This window comes from Pristiophorus japonicus, chromosome 20, assembly GCF_044704955.1.
Source record: "Pristiophorus japonicus isolate sPriJap1 chromosome 20, sPriJap1.hap1, whole genome shotgun sequence".
Lineage (NCBI taxonomy): Eukaryota > Metazoa > Chordata > Chondrichthyes > Pristiophoridae > Pristiophorus > Pristiophorus japonicus.
The window spans coordinates 33,662,720-33,681,239 of record NC_091996.1 but is presented as its reverse complement, the minus strand read 5'-3'; positions in this window follow the sequence as shown (position 1 = coordinate 33,681,239).

The following is an 18,520-nucleotide window of genomic DNA, read 5'->3' as shown; positions in this document are numbered from 1 at the left end:
GTCATTGAGGGAAAGGGTGGGTGGGGAGTTTGGTTTGCCGCACGCTCCTTCCGCTGCCTGCGCTTGTTTTCTTCATGCTCTCGGCGACGAGACTCGAAAACCAATGCAATAAAATAATAGTTGCACTGCAATAACTGTAACTGCTGAAAAACTCAAAAAAAGAAATCTCAACCATTAACAAAAAAAAGGAATTTTTCTGAAATAAACATCATGTACTCAAAGCCTAAAAATAGTTAGCATTTTGCTTCTGTACATATTTGTTAATAAATCACTTGCTATCCTGCACTTGTGACATTTATTAGCATTAGTTTCATAAAGTACAGTTAAGTTAATGCATGGCATATGAACTGCGCTGTTTGAAATGAGTGTAGTGCTGTGTCATGATTGACGCATTTGAGAGTCCAGAAATGCAAAGATAATTAGGAGCCATACACTAATGAATGGAAGCTTGATTGCAGCACCATCCATCAGAAATTATGGTTCTGTACTCATTGTTATGCAATTATATTCAAAAGGCTGCATACTAATATCATGTCATTTTCCAAAGATCAAATTCTTACAGAAATGGTGAAGCTGATAGATGTTACGAGACTTTTCACAGATTGAAAACATTCACACTACACAAAGGAAGCTATTATCAGTTCTCATTTATCCAGCAGATTTTTGCCTAGGCCTTTTCCAAATCAGATGTAGTGCAGATTTAAAGGCACTGGACAATTTTGCTCTGCGTAAATTTGAATTGCATAGAGGCTAAGTGCAAAATAAAAATACGTTTTTACACGTACATGCTTATTCATTTTAATTTTAAATTGCACCTGTTCCGGGTCGCAATATTCAATAATGTTAAAATAAAATGCTAGTGCATATGTAATTTGTGTATATAGTAATTATATATGTATCATTACCAAATTATATTTTTTGAAGCGATGTGAAACAGAATGAAAAACGTTGTCCTAGCTTTCTAATTCTGTATAACAGGACGGCGCTGGTTCAATCACTCCTTCAATGCAGACCATTCTGGTTCCTGTTTCTGGCAAGGAGTGATGAGTTTTCAACCGTTGAACTAAGATAATGATCCCATTGTAGTTCAGACTTGCCAAGTACACTCTTAGAGCTTTTTTATTTCAGTCCATGGATTTAAGAATGCAGTAATAAGTACTATCTCAATTCCACCATTGAAAGAAAGAAAGACTTGCATTTATATAGCGCCTTTCATGACCACCGGACATCTCAAAGCACTTTACAGCCAATGAAGTACTTTTGGAGTGTAGTCACTGTTGTAATGTAGGAAACGCGGCAGCCGATTTGCGCACAAGCAAGCTCCCACAAACAGCAATGTGATAATGACCAGATAATCATTTTTTGTTATGTTGATTGAGAACCGATATCAAGAACAGAGAAACACTGTGAATATTCTTTGGTGGATTTTACATTGGACTTTGAAAAGACACTTGTACTGCCCACCACACCTGCTCCAGCATAAGTTGGGGATTCAATGCTAGACTGAACCGGTGTTTCCGGGTTCGAGTGATTTATCTTTTCTGAGCATGTGCCAGGCATGCCAGGTCTTGAAAATTTCAATTGACCCTTGTAATATATATAGCTCCATCTAGTGGACTACTGCTCCACCTGGTGGACTACTGTGGCAATGCAGCCATTGCTGGAAATACAATAAAAGCATCAGATGACAGGTCCCCTGACAAGTTGCTGAGTTGAAGCCATTTTATAAGTGTGTGTTTGTGATGTCGTAGAGAATATTACCACATTGGCGATGAGGATCGGATTTTTGGATAACCTAGCTACATTTTTTATTGGTGGATATTCCAGCCAATTAACAGAGAGACTTGAAAAGGTTCTTCATTTTGCAGCTCAGCTAAAAATCCAAGGTAAATTACAAGCACACTTTTCTGAACTGAAGACTCCAGATGGCAGCACCTATGGGAATAATAGGGCGCTTGGGTGAATTCCAATGCCACTGATAGACTTTCAGAGCGTCTGTGCAGAGACTGGAAATGTTTTTCACCGCGAATAGTATCATCGAAGTCCCCGATGATGAAAACCGTAACCGGGTGGTGTTAGAAAGAAAACGGGCTATTTTACTGACCGAAGCAGGCCCCGAGGTGTATGAAACCCTGAAAAATGTGCTTGTTCCCATCAAGCCAAAGGATACATCACTTATGAAAAAGTTAGAACAGCACTACAGTCCTGAGCCCCTGGAAATTGCTGAAAGTTATCGTTTTGGAACACAAGGTTAATTCATTGATAAAAATATCAATGAGTACATTGTAGCATTAAAGAAGCTATCCATTCACTGTCATTTCGGAAACTTTCAGGACCGAGCATTGCGTGACCGCTTTGTTTGTGAGATGAAAAATGAAGCTATCAGTTGTTGACAACTCCTAACTTGACTTTTGATTTAGCTTGTCACACAGCTATGTCAATGGATATGTTAGACCAATATTCCCAAGAATTTTGTACCATTTCCAGTCATCAGACAACCGAGGTGAATCGCCTGCAAGTTAAAAATAAAATGCAGTTGGGCCCCAAGGCCTTAGCAATTGGCTAAAGTAACAGAGCATTGAAGTCATGCTATTGATACCTGGGACAACACATTCCACCATTGAAAGAAAGTCTTGCATTCATATAGCACCTTTCATGACCACTGGACATCTCAAAGTGCTTTACAGCCAATGAAGTACTTTTGGAGTAAAGTCACTATTGTAATGTAGGAAATGCGGCAGGCAATTTACACACAGCAAGCTCCCACAAACAGCAATGTGATAATGACCAGCAATTGGCCAAAGTAACAGAGCATTGAAGTCATGCTATTGATACCTGGGACAACACATTGCTCAAAGTTGTCCATATGTGAAGGCAGAGTGTTTCTTTTGCAAGAAAACTGGGCATCTTGCAAAGGCATGACGACTGAAGAGTAAACCAAATTTCAAGGCTAAACGTAGAAATCCCCAGAGACTACATAGCATTGAAGAAAAGCAACAGGACAAAGAGATACATGTCATCAGGGGCACAAGGGTATCTAACAGCAATGCAAAAAGTATCATCATCCACGTAAACGTTGCAGGAACCAAGATACCCATGGAAATCGACACTGGTGCATCCATGAGTGTAGTACTGAAATCACTGCATCTCGACAAGTTGACTGATTTTCCATTGGAGAAGTCAAAGATAGAGCTGCGAGGCTACTCAGGAGAGCAAATCCCTGTGATAGGACGTATCACCATACCGGTGAAATACAAGGATCAGTTTCAGAGCTTGCCTCTCTTAGTAATGGCAGGAGGAAAGCCTGCCTTACTAGATAGTTGGTAGAGAGCACCATGTTAATTCTCATCGCCGAAATCAAGTGCAGGCAGCGGAAAGATCGTGCGGCAAACCAGTCCCACCCATCCTTTCCCTCAACGACTATCTGTCCCACCTGTGGCAGGGACTGTGGTTCTCGTATTGGACTGTTCAGTCACCTAAGGACTCATTTTTAGAGTGGAAGCAAGTCTTCCTCGACTCCGAGGGACTACCTATGATGATGATGAGATAAGGACCACTTCCACTGGACCTGTTTTCCTTCATCTTCCTCAACGGCCTGTGGATCGTGATCCCGAGTATCCTGATCAGGGCCGCCTGGGTCAATCTCAGCCAGGCGCAACGCGAGGCCAACCAGACTTCCGACACGCCCGGCAGGAAGGCCAAGGTCCACGTGAGGGAGATGTGGTGGGGCTTCAGGACCTGTTTCTCCTTCCCTCCACCCCCGCCACCCCTCCCCGATACAACAGGTCCCTCAAGAACTTCGCCCCGAATACCAGAGACTGTTGTGGACGTGGCTGGGCCTTGCAGCCGCTCGGTCGGCCAATGAGGGCGTGTCACTGTCCGATCGTTCCCATTTGTGGTCAAGCTCTGTGAGCCGTTGAGTTGCACCGTTCCCCTGTCTGTGTCTGTGGTCCGTGCAGCAGAGCAGGTCTCCAGTTGTCTTGGGTAATCCTTACCACTGGACCAACACCTAGCTCTGTCAAGCCCGTGTGGTGGCTGGTGTGCAACGGCCACCACATGTTAAAAAAATCCACACACAGGCATCTTCCACCCTCGGGGGTGTAGTTCAGGTTTTTCTTTCCAAACACATCCTTTTTTTGGCATGGAAGCAAGTCGTTCTTGATTCGAGGGACCGCCCATGATGATGATTAGGTAGAAATTGGTTGGGATCACTGAAGCTGGATTGGAATGAGATTTTTCGTGTTGAAACGAGATTTGTATCGAAGGATGATGTCATCAAGAACTATCCGAAGGTGTTCTGCGAAACAAGCAGTCCGATCCAAGGCTTCAAGACGAGTGTCAGGGTACAGAAGGACGCTAAACCAGTTTACTGCAAGCCACGTCCCGTGCCATATGCTCTCAAGGAAAGAGTTGAGTAAGAACTTGAAAGACTAGAGACTGAGAACATTATCTCTAAAATAGATCTATGTAATTGGGCTACACCCATTGTTTTGTACCTAAGTCAGATGGTAAGATAAGGTTGTGTGGTGATTATAAAGTAACTGTAAACCAAGTTCTAGAGGGTAATCTCCCCAATACATTGCCAAATGTAGAAGATTTGTTCACAATGCTGACAGGTGATCAGATCTTCTCAAAGTTAGATCTTCCAAATGCCTACTTACAACTGGAGCTAGGTGAGGGGATAAGGGGTTATGGGGAGCGGGTAGGGAAGGGGAGCTGAGTCCATGATCAGATCAGCCATGATATTGAATGGCGGAGCAGGCTCTAGGGGCCTTATGGCCTACTCCTGCTCATATTTCTTATGTTCTTATGTTCTTATAGGAGTCCAAGTCATGCTTGACTATAAATACTCATCTAGGCTTATATCAATTTAATAGGCTACCATTTGGAGTGTCTTCCGTCCCTGTCATATTCCAAGGGGTGATGAGCCAGATTTTGCAAGGTATTGAGGGGGCAGTATGTTATTTAGATGACACACTAATTTCAGCACGAAACAGGCAAATCCATAATAATGTATTGAATGAAGCTCAAATGGGTAGAGAAGCACAGAGTACAAGTGAGTGCTCACAAGTGTGAGTTATTTCAAAACTCAGTGGAGTACTTAGGACACAGAGTAGACAAAGATGCTTTACATCCAACCAAGGGAAAGCTGCATGTAATTAGAAATACACCCACTCCCAAGAATATCACTGAACTTTGATCATTTTTGGTTCTTTTGAACTATTATGGGACATTCCTACCAAATTTGGCTACAGTATTATATCCACTGAATGAACTGTTGAAAAAACAGGTCCATTGGAAGTGGTCAGAAGAATGCGATACAGCATTCAATAAGTGTAAAAGTAGTTGGTAGAGAGCACCATGTTAATTCTCATCGCAGAAATTAAGTCCATGCAGCGGAAAGAGCGTGCGGCAAACCTGTCCCACCCACCCTTTCCCTCAACGACTATCTGTCCCACCTGTGGCAGGGACTGTGGTTCTCGTATTGGACTGTTCAGCCACCTAAGGACTCATTTTTAGAGTGGAAGCAAGTCTTCCTCGATTCTGAGGGATTGCCTATGATGATGATGATCTAAGGAGATCAAGCTACCATATGACACCTCTCCATATGGAGTTGAGGTAGTGATCTCCCATGTACTACATAGTGGGGAGGAGAGTCCAATTGCTATTGCTTCACGCACTCTCAGTGGCAGTGAGCGTAATTATGCGTAAATCGAAAGGGAAGCTTCGGAAGCTTGAGGGTCAAGAAGTTCCATAAATACTTGTATGATCGTAAGTTTACCATCGTTATGGACCATAAGCTCCTGACAACTAGCCTCCATCCACATTCCCCAGTTTCAACATTAGCTGCAGCCCGAATGCAGAGATGGGCTTTGATTTTGTCAGCATATATGTATGACATTGAGCACAGACGATCAACTGATCACAGTAATGCTGATGTTAGGCCCAGGTTGTTATCCCCATCAAAAATTATACCCAATAAGGAAGAAGTGTTCTATTTTTTATACATTGATGAACTGAAGAGATTGGTAGTGCAACCAAGCGTGACCCAGTTATGTCAAAGGTATATGATTACACAGCAAATGGTTGGCCAAACCAGGTTACAGAGAAAGATTTTCATCCATACTTTGTTCGTAGGAATGAATTGTTCATGGATAAAGATTGTACCATTTGGGGTGCAAATAAATTCAGGTCCAAATTTTTAGGAGATCTTCATGACCAGCACCTGGGAATGTGCTTGACCAAGAGTTTTGCATGAAGTTACTTAAGGTGGCCAGGTCTTGATAAAAATATAGAGTACATCATTAGTCAGTGTACAATATGTTAATCGGTAAGCAAGAAACCACCATCAGTACCATTACAGCCATAGAAATGGCCTCCCAGGATGTGGCAAAGGTTACATATCGATTTTGCTGAGCTAGAAGGATAGCAATTGTTCATTGTGATTGATAGCCATTCGAAGTGGGTAGAGGTGTTTGTGATGTGGAAAATAATAACAAGTAAAACACTGGGCAATTTACTAAGATTATTTTCTTCATATGGCCTTCCAGAAGAGATTGTTTCTGATAATGGGCCACAATTTTGTTCAGAAGAATTTGCACAGTTCAAGAGCAGAAACGGTGTGAAACATACCAAAGTTCCACCATACCACCCTGCTTCAAATGGTGCAGCAGAGCACACAGTATAAATTGTAAAACATACTCTCATCAAACAAATTTTGGATCCAAATCCAAATAAATGGCAGTTGTCGTTGGATCACAAGTTGGCTAATTTTCTGATTACTTATTGTAATACTCCTCATACAACTATTGGTAGGACACCAGCAGAGTTGTTTCTCAAATGACAGCCATGAACCAGATTGTTAAAGCCAAACTTGGTAGAAGAGAAACAATTAAGACAGAAAGAGAATCATGATAGTGGTAGAGTAAGAGAGAGAAGCGTGAAATTGAATCAGAATGTTAGAGTAAAGAACCATCACCATAAATGGTTAAAGTGGTTTCCAGGAAGATTAGTGAAGCTATGTGGTCCTCGCACTATTTGGTCAGGATGTTTGATCATGGACAGGTTAGGTTTGTTCACATTGATCATATTTTACCTACAGATGTGGAAGGTGTTGAAATTTGGAATGATTTGATTATTTCTGACTCATCAGATAGTCTTGTTACAAGTAAAATATCAGTAGCATATCCTACATCAAATGTACTAGAAACAAGTCCAAGAGAAACTCAGAATTTAAGTCTGAATCCAAGTCAGGCAGTCTGAAGTTGTAGGGAGTTCAAATGTAGGTCAAGGGCATCCCTTGAAGGAAAATTCTCCTCAGGCTCAGCCTTGAATGAGCCTAAGTTTGACAGCATGTTTGGAGGGTTCTGTTCAAAAGTGAAGGTATTTTCTTTGAAACAGAAAACAAATGGTTAAGTTTGATTTGTAAATATGGCAAAATAAGTCCATATCTTTTGTTATGTATAACCATGCAAGTTATGTATGATGATTATTTGTGTATAATTACTTCTTCATTAAGGAGGGAAAAGTGTAATATATAGCTCCATCTAGTGGACTACTGCTCCACCTCATGGACTACTGTGGTAATGCAGCCATTGTTGGAAATATAATAAAAGCATCAGGTGGCAGGTCATCTGACAAGTTTTCTGAGTTGAAGCCATTTTGTAAGTGTGTGTTTGTGATGTTGTAGAGAATATACCACATCACTCAGCATCCACAGCCTTTTGGGCAAGAGAGTTCCAAAATTTCATTACCCTTTGTGTGAAAACGTGCTTCCTGATTTTCCTCCTAAAGGGCCGAGCTCTAATTTGAAGATTGTGTCCCCTCATTCTGGATTTCCCCCACCTGAGGAAATAGTTTATTTGTATCTACCCTTTTGAATCCCTTTATCATTTTAAATATCTCAATTCGATCACTCCTCAACCTTCTAAACTCAAGGGAATACAAGCCACGTTTTTGAAAATTATCCTCATAATTGAAGAGATTGCAAAGTCTCTGTTTAAAGAATGGACTCAGTTGAGAATATTTCGTGGACTTTATGGGGTTTTTTTTCTCTGAGGGTACTTTCCCTGTGATGGGGTCACCCTGTGCAGATACGTGAAAAGGCTGGTTTGTTAAAACTCCAGAGACCACATGGCAGTTGGCTGTGACAAAGAACTGTCAGTCATCCAGAATGTACGGGTTCACCCTAGAAAAAGGAAAGGGGCTCAGATATCTGAGGCATGCATAAACTATTGGAAAACCACTCTAATATGCAAAGGCACTTCTCACCTCCATCTCAGAAGAGAAGCAGAACAATGGAGCCACTAGCCTGGCCAGACCAAGACACAAAAGTTGAGAGATGTCCCAGACCCAGGGCCATCGGTCCAATACACATGGGTCTGATGGCCCATCACCGACTAAGCACCGGAGTACTTAGAAGCAAAAGGATCTCAAAGATTGGCGGGATAGATAAGGGCAGCAGGACTCCTTTAAAGATAAACTCTTTTCCACCATTTTCTAGCGCTCTGGAGCATTCTTCAGCGTTCGAGCATTCCCCCTCTATCTCTCGCTCCACCAAAACTGACATGACAAGAAGAAGGACCAGCTGAGTGATCGAGACCAACTGGTGAGCATGGTTGCGAGTGTCCCAAGCCGGTAACCAGAGCGCCAGGCGAGCTGTGTGGGAGGTAAATGGCTCAGAGTTTTCTTGGAAGGGAAGCTTTTTCGGGCAATTTTGGGGAGGGAGCTTCATGCGACTGGGTAATTTGCTGGTAGCGGGGAGTTAGACTCCAGCATAGCAACAAGGAAATTATTGCATGTCACCGGTCCTCAGTGTTGTACTGTGTATTGTTTTAACCTGGATTTTATTCTCCACGCAGACAGTGATTTTGTTTAGTAGTGCATGTTTTAGCCAGTGTATGTTAGACCAAATAAATAAGTGCGATTTTTCACCAAAGCATTCCTGTCCATGACTTATTCCATTTACACTCTGAATAATAATCCCCGGGTATAGAATTCTCGTAAGGCAGGGGCAATTCAAACCGTCCATCTAGCCACTGGGCTAGGATCAGAACCGCTTACATAATGTAACCCTCTAAACCCTGGTATAATTCTGCTGGATTTACATTGCACTCCCTCCAAGCCCAATATATCCTTCCTGTGATGTGGTACCCAAAATTAAATGCTGTGCTCCAGATGGGGTTGGACCAAGGCCTTGTACAACTGAAACATGATTTTTTTCTCCTTTATATTCCAACACCTTGAGATAAAGGCCAACATTACATTAGACTTCTTGAGTACATTTTTGTACCTGTGGGCTGGCTTTTATTGATTTCTGTACACGGACACCCAAATCCTTTTGCTCCTTTACAGTTCCGAGTCTCTCGCCATTAAGAAGATATTCTGATTTGCCTTTCTTGGGTCCAAAGTGAATGATCTCACACTTCTCCACATTATCTGCCTCAGTTTTGCCCACTCACTTAACCTGTCCATGTCCCTTTGTAACTTCCTGTTCCCATCCACACAACTTACTGTGTCTCCTAACTTAATGTCATCTATAAACTTGGATATCCAACTCTCTAATCCTTCAGCCAAGCCATTGATATGTTTGGTGAAAAGCTGAGGCCCCAATACAGATCCCTGGGGAACACCACGTCACATCCACCCATTAGAATACATTCCCTTTATCACTACTCTCCATCTCCTACCTCACATATGCATTATATTTGCAAATATAATTCTCTCTTCTATTTAGTACCATGGTTTATCCGGACACAGCATGATTGAAATGAAATTATGAAGTAAGCTTAGTGACTCAGAAAGCTATAAATGTTGACTGTTAACTTACCCTTCTCATCATTTAGAAGCTGTGACTTAAACCCCATCCAGACCAGAAACAATTTCCACCAGCACCAGTCACTCCTAAGAATTTAGGCGATATTCCAAGGCCTGACAGAATGTTAACGTTTGTCAATTTGTACTTGCTGCATCATCTGGCACCCTTCCATGCACTACCCTCAGATCTTCTTAATTTTTAAAGTAGTATTAACATAGAAACATAGAAAATAGGTGCAGGAGTAGGCCATTCGGCCCTTCGAGCCTGCACCACCATTCAATATGATCATGGCTGATCATGCAACTTCAGTACCCCATTTCTGCTTTTTTATGACGAAAGTCTCCCAAAACACATCCAACTCTTTTGTTTGGGTGACATCTTTTGTTGTCAAAAATTCTCTTTTCATGTTTTGTTGCCTCAACCGTCAATAATTCCACCTTCTCACCCTTCTCAAGTCTCTCCTTCCTTTTCCCTCCTGTCCCCACCTTATTCCCTTTTGCACATATGCATGCAGCAAGGCAGCTTTATATTTGGCTATATGTTCTTCAGGTTACTAACGGGGTATGAATTCTGTTCTCCTGAGAAATGTTTGCTGCATTATATGCACTCACTTTCCAATATTATTAATATAATGATCCTATAATATCATCATCATAGGCAGTCCCTCAGAATCGAGGAAGACTTGCTTCCACTCCTGAAGTGAATTCTTTGGTATCTGAACAGTCCAATACGAGAACCACAGTCCCTATCATAGGTGGGACAGATAGTCGTTGAGGGTAGGGGTGGGTGGGACTGGTTTGCCGCACACTCTTTCTGCTGCCTGCGCTTGATTTCTGCACGTTCTCGGCGATGAAACTCGAGGTGCTCAGCACCCTCCCGGATGTGCTTCCTCCACTTAGGGTGGTCTTTGGCCAGGGACTCCCAGGTGGGGATGTTGCACTTTATCAGGGAGGCTTTGAGGGTGTCCTTGTAACGTTTCTGCTGCCCACCTTTGGCTCGTTTGCCGTGAAGGAGTTCCGAGTAGAGTGCTTGCTTTGGGAGTCTCGTGTCTGGCATGCGAACTATGTGGCCTGCCCAGCAGAGCTGATCAAATGTGGTCAGTGCTTTGATGCTGGGGATGTTGGCCTGGTTGAGGAAGCTAATGTTGGTGCGCCTGTCCTCCCAGGGGATTTGTAGGATCTTGCGGAGCTATCGTTGGTGGTATTTCTCCAGCGACTTGAGATGTCTACTGTATATGGTCCATGTCTCTGAGCCATACAGGAGGGCAGGTATTACTGCAGCCCTGTAGACCAGGAGCTTGGTGACAATTTTGAGGGCCTGGTCTTCAAACACTCTTTTCCTCAGGCGGCCGAAGGCTGCACTAGTGCACTGGAGGCGGTGTTGGATCTCATCGTCAATGCCTGCTCTTGTTGATAGGAGGCTCCCGAGATAAGGGAAGTGGTCCACTTTGTCCAGGGCCGCGCCATGGATCTTGATGACTGGGGGACAGTGCTGTGCGGTAAGGACAGACTGGTGGAGGACCTTTGTCTTACTGATGTTTAGCATAAGGCCCATGCTTTCGTACGCCTCAGTAAATACATCGACTATGTCCTGGAGTCATCATATACAGTTCCTTCAAACATATTTCAGAATGGCATTGACAGAGGCTTCAATGCCCAATTCAAAGGGGAATAATATTTAGTGCAGGGAGTCCCAGGATGTGAAAAAATATTAAAATTTGGGGGTAATAATAAAGAATCTAAATTATTATGATGCCACATTAAAATGAATTAAGGCAATCTTTTCAGAACAAGTAAAATGAGACCTTACGAAATATGGGATGCGTAGTTGAAAGGATTATATGAAAGGTCAGGGTTAATTGAGTCATCAATGGACAATGACCCGGATAAGTCTGTTCATGTATTTAATTAATGTAATCAGGAAGGTTAGTTAATGTTCTATAAATATGATAATGTAATCAGAGACCAATTCATTATGTTCTATGTAATGGTATGGACACAACCGCTGGGTGTGAAAATATTGAAATGTGTTTTGCTGGTTGAATTCAGGTAAATTGGAGATAACTAAAGAATTTCCACCTAGGAAAAATTAGGATAAAAGAGCAATATTGCATTTTCAAAACAGATTTATTAAATTAATATGCAACAAAGAAGTGCATTATGTTAGCAACAAATATGATATCAAATTGGCTCACCTATCCTATTCAGTCATATCTGTAGAATGTAAAAATACATTGAACATTGTGCTCCATTCATACAACTAAAATATTAAAATATTGACACAATCTGTGCAATAGTTTGCTGGAAATATGAGTGTAATCAGATAGACATCTCAGTGCGTGCTATGCCCATGATGTGATTTGCACAACTCTGATTGATTAATTGATTGATTAATTCTATTTCTTTACATGGAAAGAATGGGGGTAGCTATAACTGTGGTACATTCCTTATGACATCACAACACACAAGACTTCACAAGATGGCTCCATTCCTTTTATTGTTGTTGCAAACAGCAGAGGCTGCATTACCACAGTAGTCCACTAGGTGGAACCTATGGGCCCAAGTTTCCCCAGCAGTTGCTCCTTTTTATTGGAGCGACTAGATTTTTTTTTGAGTATCTTAAAAATCGCAATTCTCCCCAATTAATTTGCTCCAGTTTAATGAGTTAGTTCAGTTTTTTTTTCAAAAGGGGGCGTTACCAGCCACTTATGCCTGTTTTGGCCATTTAAGCACGTTTAGCCAGTGAAAAGTTACTTCTAGCTAACTTAGGCCAGTATATGTGGCCACTTTTGTATGCTCAGAAAAACCTTGCGGAGACTTAAGAAATCAGCGTAGATAGCCAGAGATGGGGGCGGGGTGGGTGGGGGGGCGGTGTGGTGGAGGGAAGTGAGAGGATTTTGCAAAGCACTAAACACCTTCACAACAACATTAAAGAAGCATAAAAACCATCATCAATAATAAATGAAAAATAAATCAATTAATAAAAAATAAAAAGTCCTACCTCGCCGACTGCAGCACGCAGCGGCAAGCCGTTCGGCTAGAGCTAGGGCGACGGGAGGCAGCAACAAGCAGCAGGTGGGGCTGCAGGAGGGAATTTAAAGGGGACTGGGAACACGCAGGCTGTAGGAGAGGGAGAGAGAAGTGCCAAAAATCACTTTGCAGGCTTTTCTTTTAAAAATGGCCGATTGCCAATGTTAGTGAGCCATTGCGCATGCGCGCATGCTCCAACATGCATGTGCAACGCTGCCGGCACTCAGAAACAGGCTGGGCCCTAGCCCCGCCCTGCCTGCCGGCTGTGTTGACCCAGCACAGCATAGCTCCGCCCCCCCCCCCCCACTGGTTCTGCTGCGCTACGCCAGGGGCCTGCATCGTTCCAGCTGCAGGGCGAATACCACGGTAACTTTTAGGTACCTAAAAAGTCGCCACACCTCATGGAGGTGCGCCGTTCTAAGTGTGGGGGCAAACAATGACTTAGGGCAATAGTGTGAAACAGGTGATATCGATTCAGATGATATGAAGTCAAATGGAAATGAAAATTGGGAGAGATGTATAATGGGCAGCTGAATCAATATCACCCAAAGTCAAAATTACCCCCAATAATTCACATGCTGCACAAGCAAATGTTTAGCCAAGTGACAAAATGAATGCTACGGCAGATGGATAGCTAGCACAGGTTGCCAGAAAGAATGCTTGAGATTAGGCCACGGCACTCATTTAAGAAACAACTGCAATGGGAACAAAGTAGGATTGGTATTTTGCAAGGATGGGGTCATATGGGGTCAAACAACCTTCTTCATCCAAACCTATCAAGTATTCTTGTGAATGGAGGTCTCAACTAAACCACTGAGGTCTGAAGTGTACTAGCCCCAGCCTAGAATTTTGTGCCTGGAGTGGGACTTGAACCCACAACTTTCATGCAAGGGTGCTACCCACTGAGCCACAGCTGACACTTAATATGAGGTAATATAAGGTAGTAAATGGTGCAGAAAAGGTACATGCAGAACACTGCTTCAATCTAAACCATGACAGTAGGGCAAAGAGAATTGGGTTCACAGGAAAATTAGGAGCAGGAGTAGGCTATTCAACCCCTCCCTCCTGTTCCGCTGATCTGTATATAAAAAATAGGAGCAGGAGTAGGCCATTTGACCACTGGAGCCTGCTCCGCCATTCAATAAGACCATGGCTGATCTGACCTCAACTGCATGTACAAAAGCAAAATACTGCGGATGCTGGAAAGCTGAAATAAATACAGAAAATGCTGGAAATACTCAGCAGGTCAGGCTGCATCTGTGGAGAGAGAAACAGAGTTAGGATGACATCTCTAACCTTCACCAGTTCTGACGAAAGGCCATCGACCTGAAACATTAACTCTGTTTCTCTCTCCACAGATGCTGCCTGACCCGCTGGGTATTTAGAGCGTTTTCCGTTTTTACCTCAGCTTCATTTACCTGCCTTTGCTCCATATCTCTGGTTCACACCAATAAAAGGCAAATTTAAGATTGATGTCAGGAAGTTTTTCTTCACACAAGAAAAAACTTTTCCTGTCGTTGCAGTTAGTTACCCACTTCCCCTTCACTGGCACTTTACTTTTAATCAGTAGCATGTTTTAAAGTGTTCATATGTTATCTCTTCCAGCTCATCTAAGAGTGAAGGGTGTTTCCATCTGGTTCCTGTAAACCGCTGCTAATACAGCCAGCACACACTCATCCCACTGGCGCTGTTTAAAATTAAAGTTTGAATCCAAGTGCCAGTAAGCAGAATATGCACCAACTTTATGAGCAGCTATTATAGTAACTAACTGGAAATTTTGGCAAGTTGAGGGTCGCAGACACCAGCACGATAAACCGTTTTGCTGATCAAACTTCAAAAGCTGGCGGGCAGATAAACCGGCAAGAAAAGTTGCGCTACTGTGTGAGATTGGCAAGGTTGGTTGTAAGATCTTAGTGCCATAAACACGCCTGGCCTTCATAGCCACACTGTACAGTGCACCTACCCACTCCGTGTTCAGCCATACATCATATCTATTGTGAATGCAGAAGAAATGCCAGCGATCTTGATTAAAGGCCTGGGTTGTTTCAGAGTACAGGTGTTAGGCCCTTACTTTGTTGGTTCACCAGTGTATCTGTTTGCAATTTATTACTGATTGCATCATTAGGTTGTAGCAATTTGTTACACATATTGAGAAATTCTCTTGAAACGCAATTTGGAAACAAATCAAGCAAATTCAGACAAGTCTGCTGTGAGCCGCTCGTGCACACTCCAGCATCTATTAACATCTGTACTGTACATTTGACTTTGTAGGGCAATTATTTTAACCTTAAACATATGGTCGGAACAGCACCACACATGCAAAACTGACACTTGAAGGATGTGTTCCTATTTCAAGTGAACTTTGTTTAAACATCGGCAGTTTGAATTATACAAACTGGTTAATATGAAAATTGAACACTAAAAGGTAAACTTCAGCGAGCACAATTGATTGAGTTAATCCCTCTAATCGGTAGTCACACATTTCACATACAGACTGTTTAATGGGCATAAAAACTCCCTTATTAATTATTTTCATCCATAATCTGCCTCACAACGCCAACTTCCTCTTGTGGAAGCATGAAGCTGCTTTATTCTGAACAATGACCCCCTGAAGCCCAATTACCTCACACTGTGTGACCATCATGGTCTGCTTGTGAGGAGCAGGAGTTTGTGCATTTATTAAAGGTGTGTCTGAGTGAGCGTAGCCTCAGAGAAGCAAAATCACCATGTGGTGAGCAAATAGACCAATTGGCAAATCCGCTGGCTGTTGATTAATTAGTACATAAAGTGGCAGTAGATCCCCATCTATTTTATTAAAGCCAAGAGTTCAAAATATTTATTCTTTTCTTTCTTTGGTTAGTAAGATAGAAAGTTGATTGACGGCAAAGAATTAGCATTATACAATCCACAGTGCTCAGCAGCATTGCAATCACCTTCAGAAAAGTCCATTTATTTTCAGTATTTTTACTTAACTCCATTTTCTTATACCAGCTTCCTACTAATGTTTTCTTATCTATATATTTTTTTTGTTTTCATTCTTTTAGTGTTTGAGGGTAGAGTATATTACAAACTCTATCCCGTCACTCTGCACTCCAAACTTTAGTTCATTACTGTACATGCTGCTGTAAGATGCACTGCAGCAACTCGCCAAGGCTTCTTTGGTAGCACCTCCCAAACCCGCTACCTCTACCACCTAGAAGGACAAGGGCAGCAGGCGCATGGGAACATCATCACCTGCAAGTTCCCCTCCAAGTTACACACCATCCTGACTTGGAAATATATCGCCGTTCCTTCATCGTCGCTGGGTCAAAATCCTAGAACTCCCTCCCTAACAGCACTGTGGGAGCGCCTTCACCACACGGACTGCAGCGGTTCCAGAAGGCGGCTCACCACCACCTTCTCAAGGGCAATTAGGGATGGGCAATACATGCCGGCCTTGCCAGCAATGGAACGAATAAAAAAAATGCTAACTGTACTCCATTGCTGTTACCTCAAAAACTATTCCACCACTGTACACCATTAAGCTGACACAATAAAACACATCACAACTGCTGCATTACCAATGCTAATTCAATTCTCATTTGTATTTTTACACTTCATGCTGACTATGTAATCTTATTGAGTACTATTTAAGCAATAATTAATTTACAGGACTACAGTGAGTGGTTATTGAAGGATGAAACCATAGACCAAATCTTTTAATCAAACTCTAGTCCTCAGTCATAAACTACTATATCACCCCAAGTCCATGAATGCAACCTGAGAATCTGTTGTCGTAAAGGAATATTTAAATGGAAATTTTGTAGCCTTCCGTTTGTTTATTATGTTTTCCTTACGATTTGTGGGATCTGAGGGAGATCTGCGGTGTTGCTGGCAGTTTGATGAAATGTGAAAGCGGCTCAATGGATTCACAGTTAAACCGACAGAATCAGTAAAGGTCAGTTAAGGTCATTTTGATTTTAGACGATAGTGAGAAAAGCACGCTATCGACTCGCCCATCTCTCCAGTAAATGGAAACGAAAATTAGGAAGTGACCCAGCCGATAGCGCCCATTTTACACTATCGTCTGAAGTCAAAATGACCCCCGATGCGTCAAAAGCCTGAGATAATATTTTTCTTGTTTAATCTTTCTTTCTATCTCCCTGTATTCCATTGCCCCCTAACCTGACCCAGTAACAGTAATGTCACAGGGTAATTATCCTCAGGGTTTTGGACACAACTACTGGATGTGCCAATAGAATTACAGTGTTCACCAGAGGTGCATTTATATCATACAGGTCAACTTTAGGCTTGCCATTGCACTGACCCAGCTAGTTCTTCCATTTTTAGGTGAATTGTTTGCCCAGCTTTTCCATTACTGCTAATTGCATATTATGTCCTTTCAATCGCAGGGTTTTAAACTGTTATCTGTTCAGAAGCCAGAATACTGCCCACTGCTTTTTTTTTCTGGCTAAACAGTTAAGGGGATTGGCTAGGAAGTGCAGGAAATGTCGATACCCACGGCACTTGTCCCGTGCAGTAATGTTTGGCTGCTCTTTGTGTAGATTGAGTCAAACTGCTAAGAGGTTTTGCAACCCATCCTGACACCTGAACTAAATGATTTATGTTCTCGCCTGCCGTAAACAGTTCCATTTACGTCACCGTCACCCGATCTCTGCAGTCAGTGCTACAAGGGCTGGGATGATGTTCCCGCACTTTAAAATAAAAAATCTTAATTCCTAAAATAACTCCAGTTTGGAAAAAAAAAACGCTTGCACTGCCTTTTGCATCGCTGCATTGCAGTCATTTGAAGTGCTTTGTATTTGTTTGCCCTTTGAGGTGCCCAGTCTGTCACATAGTGTAAGGAAACGTTACAAGGACACCCTCAAAGCCTCCCTGATAAAGTGCGACATCCCCACTGACACCTGGGAGTCCTTGGTCATAGACCGCCCTAAGTGGAGGAAGTGCATTCGGGAGGGCGCTGAGCTCTTCGAGTATCGTCGCCGAGAGCATGCAGAAATCAAGCGCAGGCAGCGGAAAGAGCATGCGGCAAACCAGGCTCCCTGCCCAGCCTTTCGCTCAACGACTATCTGTCTGCCCTGTGACAGAGACTGTGATTCCTGTATTGGACTGTACAGCCACCTAAGAATTCATGCTAAGAGTGGAAGCAAGTCTTCCTCGATTCCAAGGGACTGCCTATGATGGTGATGCACATGGAGCACTGACTGTCGGTAGGACAAGTGATTTGTTGCAGCAAGTCATTATTTTATCGCTCCAATCTGCTTAGAAGCCAACATTTCCATCGCTTCTGGGGGTTTTGTTAATGCAAAGCTGAGACACTCGAGCAGCAAATCACACAACATCTAGCAAGTGTAGAAATTTCCGGGATTTGTCACAAGATGACACACCGCACCAATTCACTCTCCATAATTATAGGCACCGAAATACCATCAACGTTATTTAAATATGTCGCCTCAGTTAAAGAGACCTGGAGCTTGAATTCTGGCAAGTAATGAAGATTAAATTAACGACAGACTGGAGCACTGTATCCTTAATACTCTTTGTGAGGCCTGAATATGGAAACATGCGTACAGTCACATTGCAAAGTGACACTTTATACAATTCTCATATGAAACTTGCAAGTGTATCACAAACGCCACTACAGCATGTCTGTATCATTTTGTTCAGGGTTTTG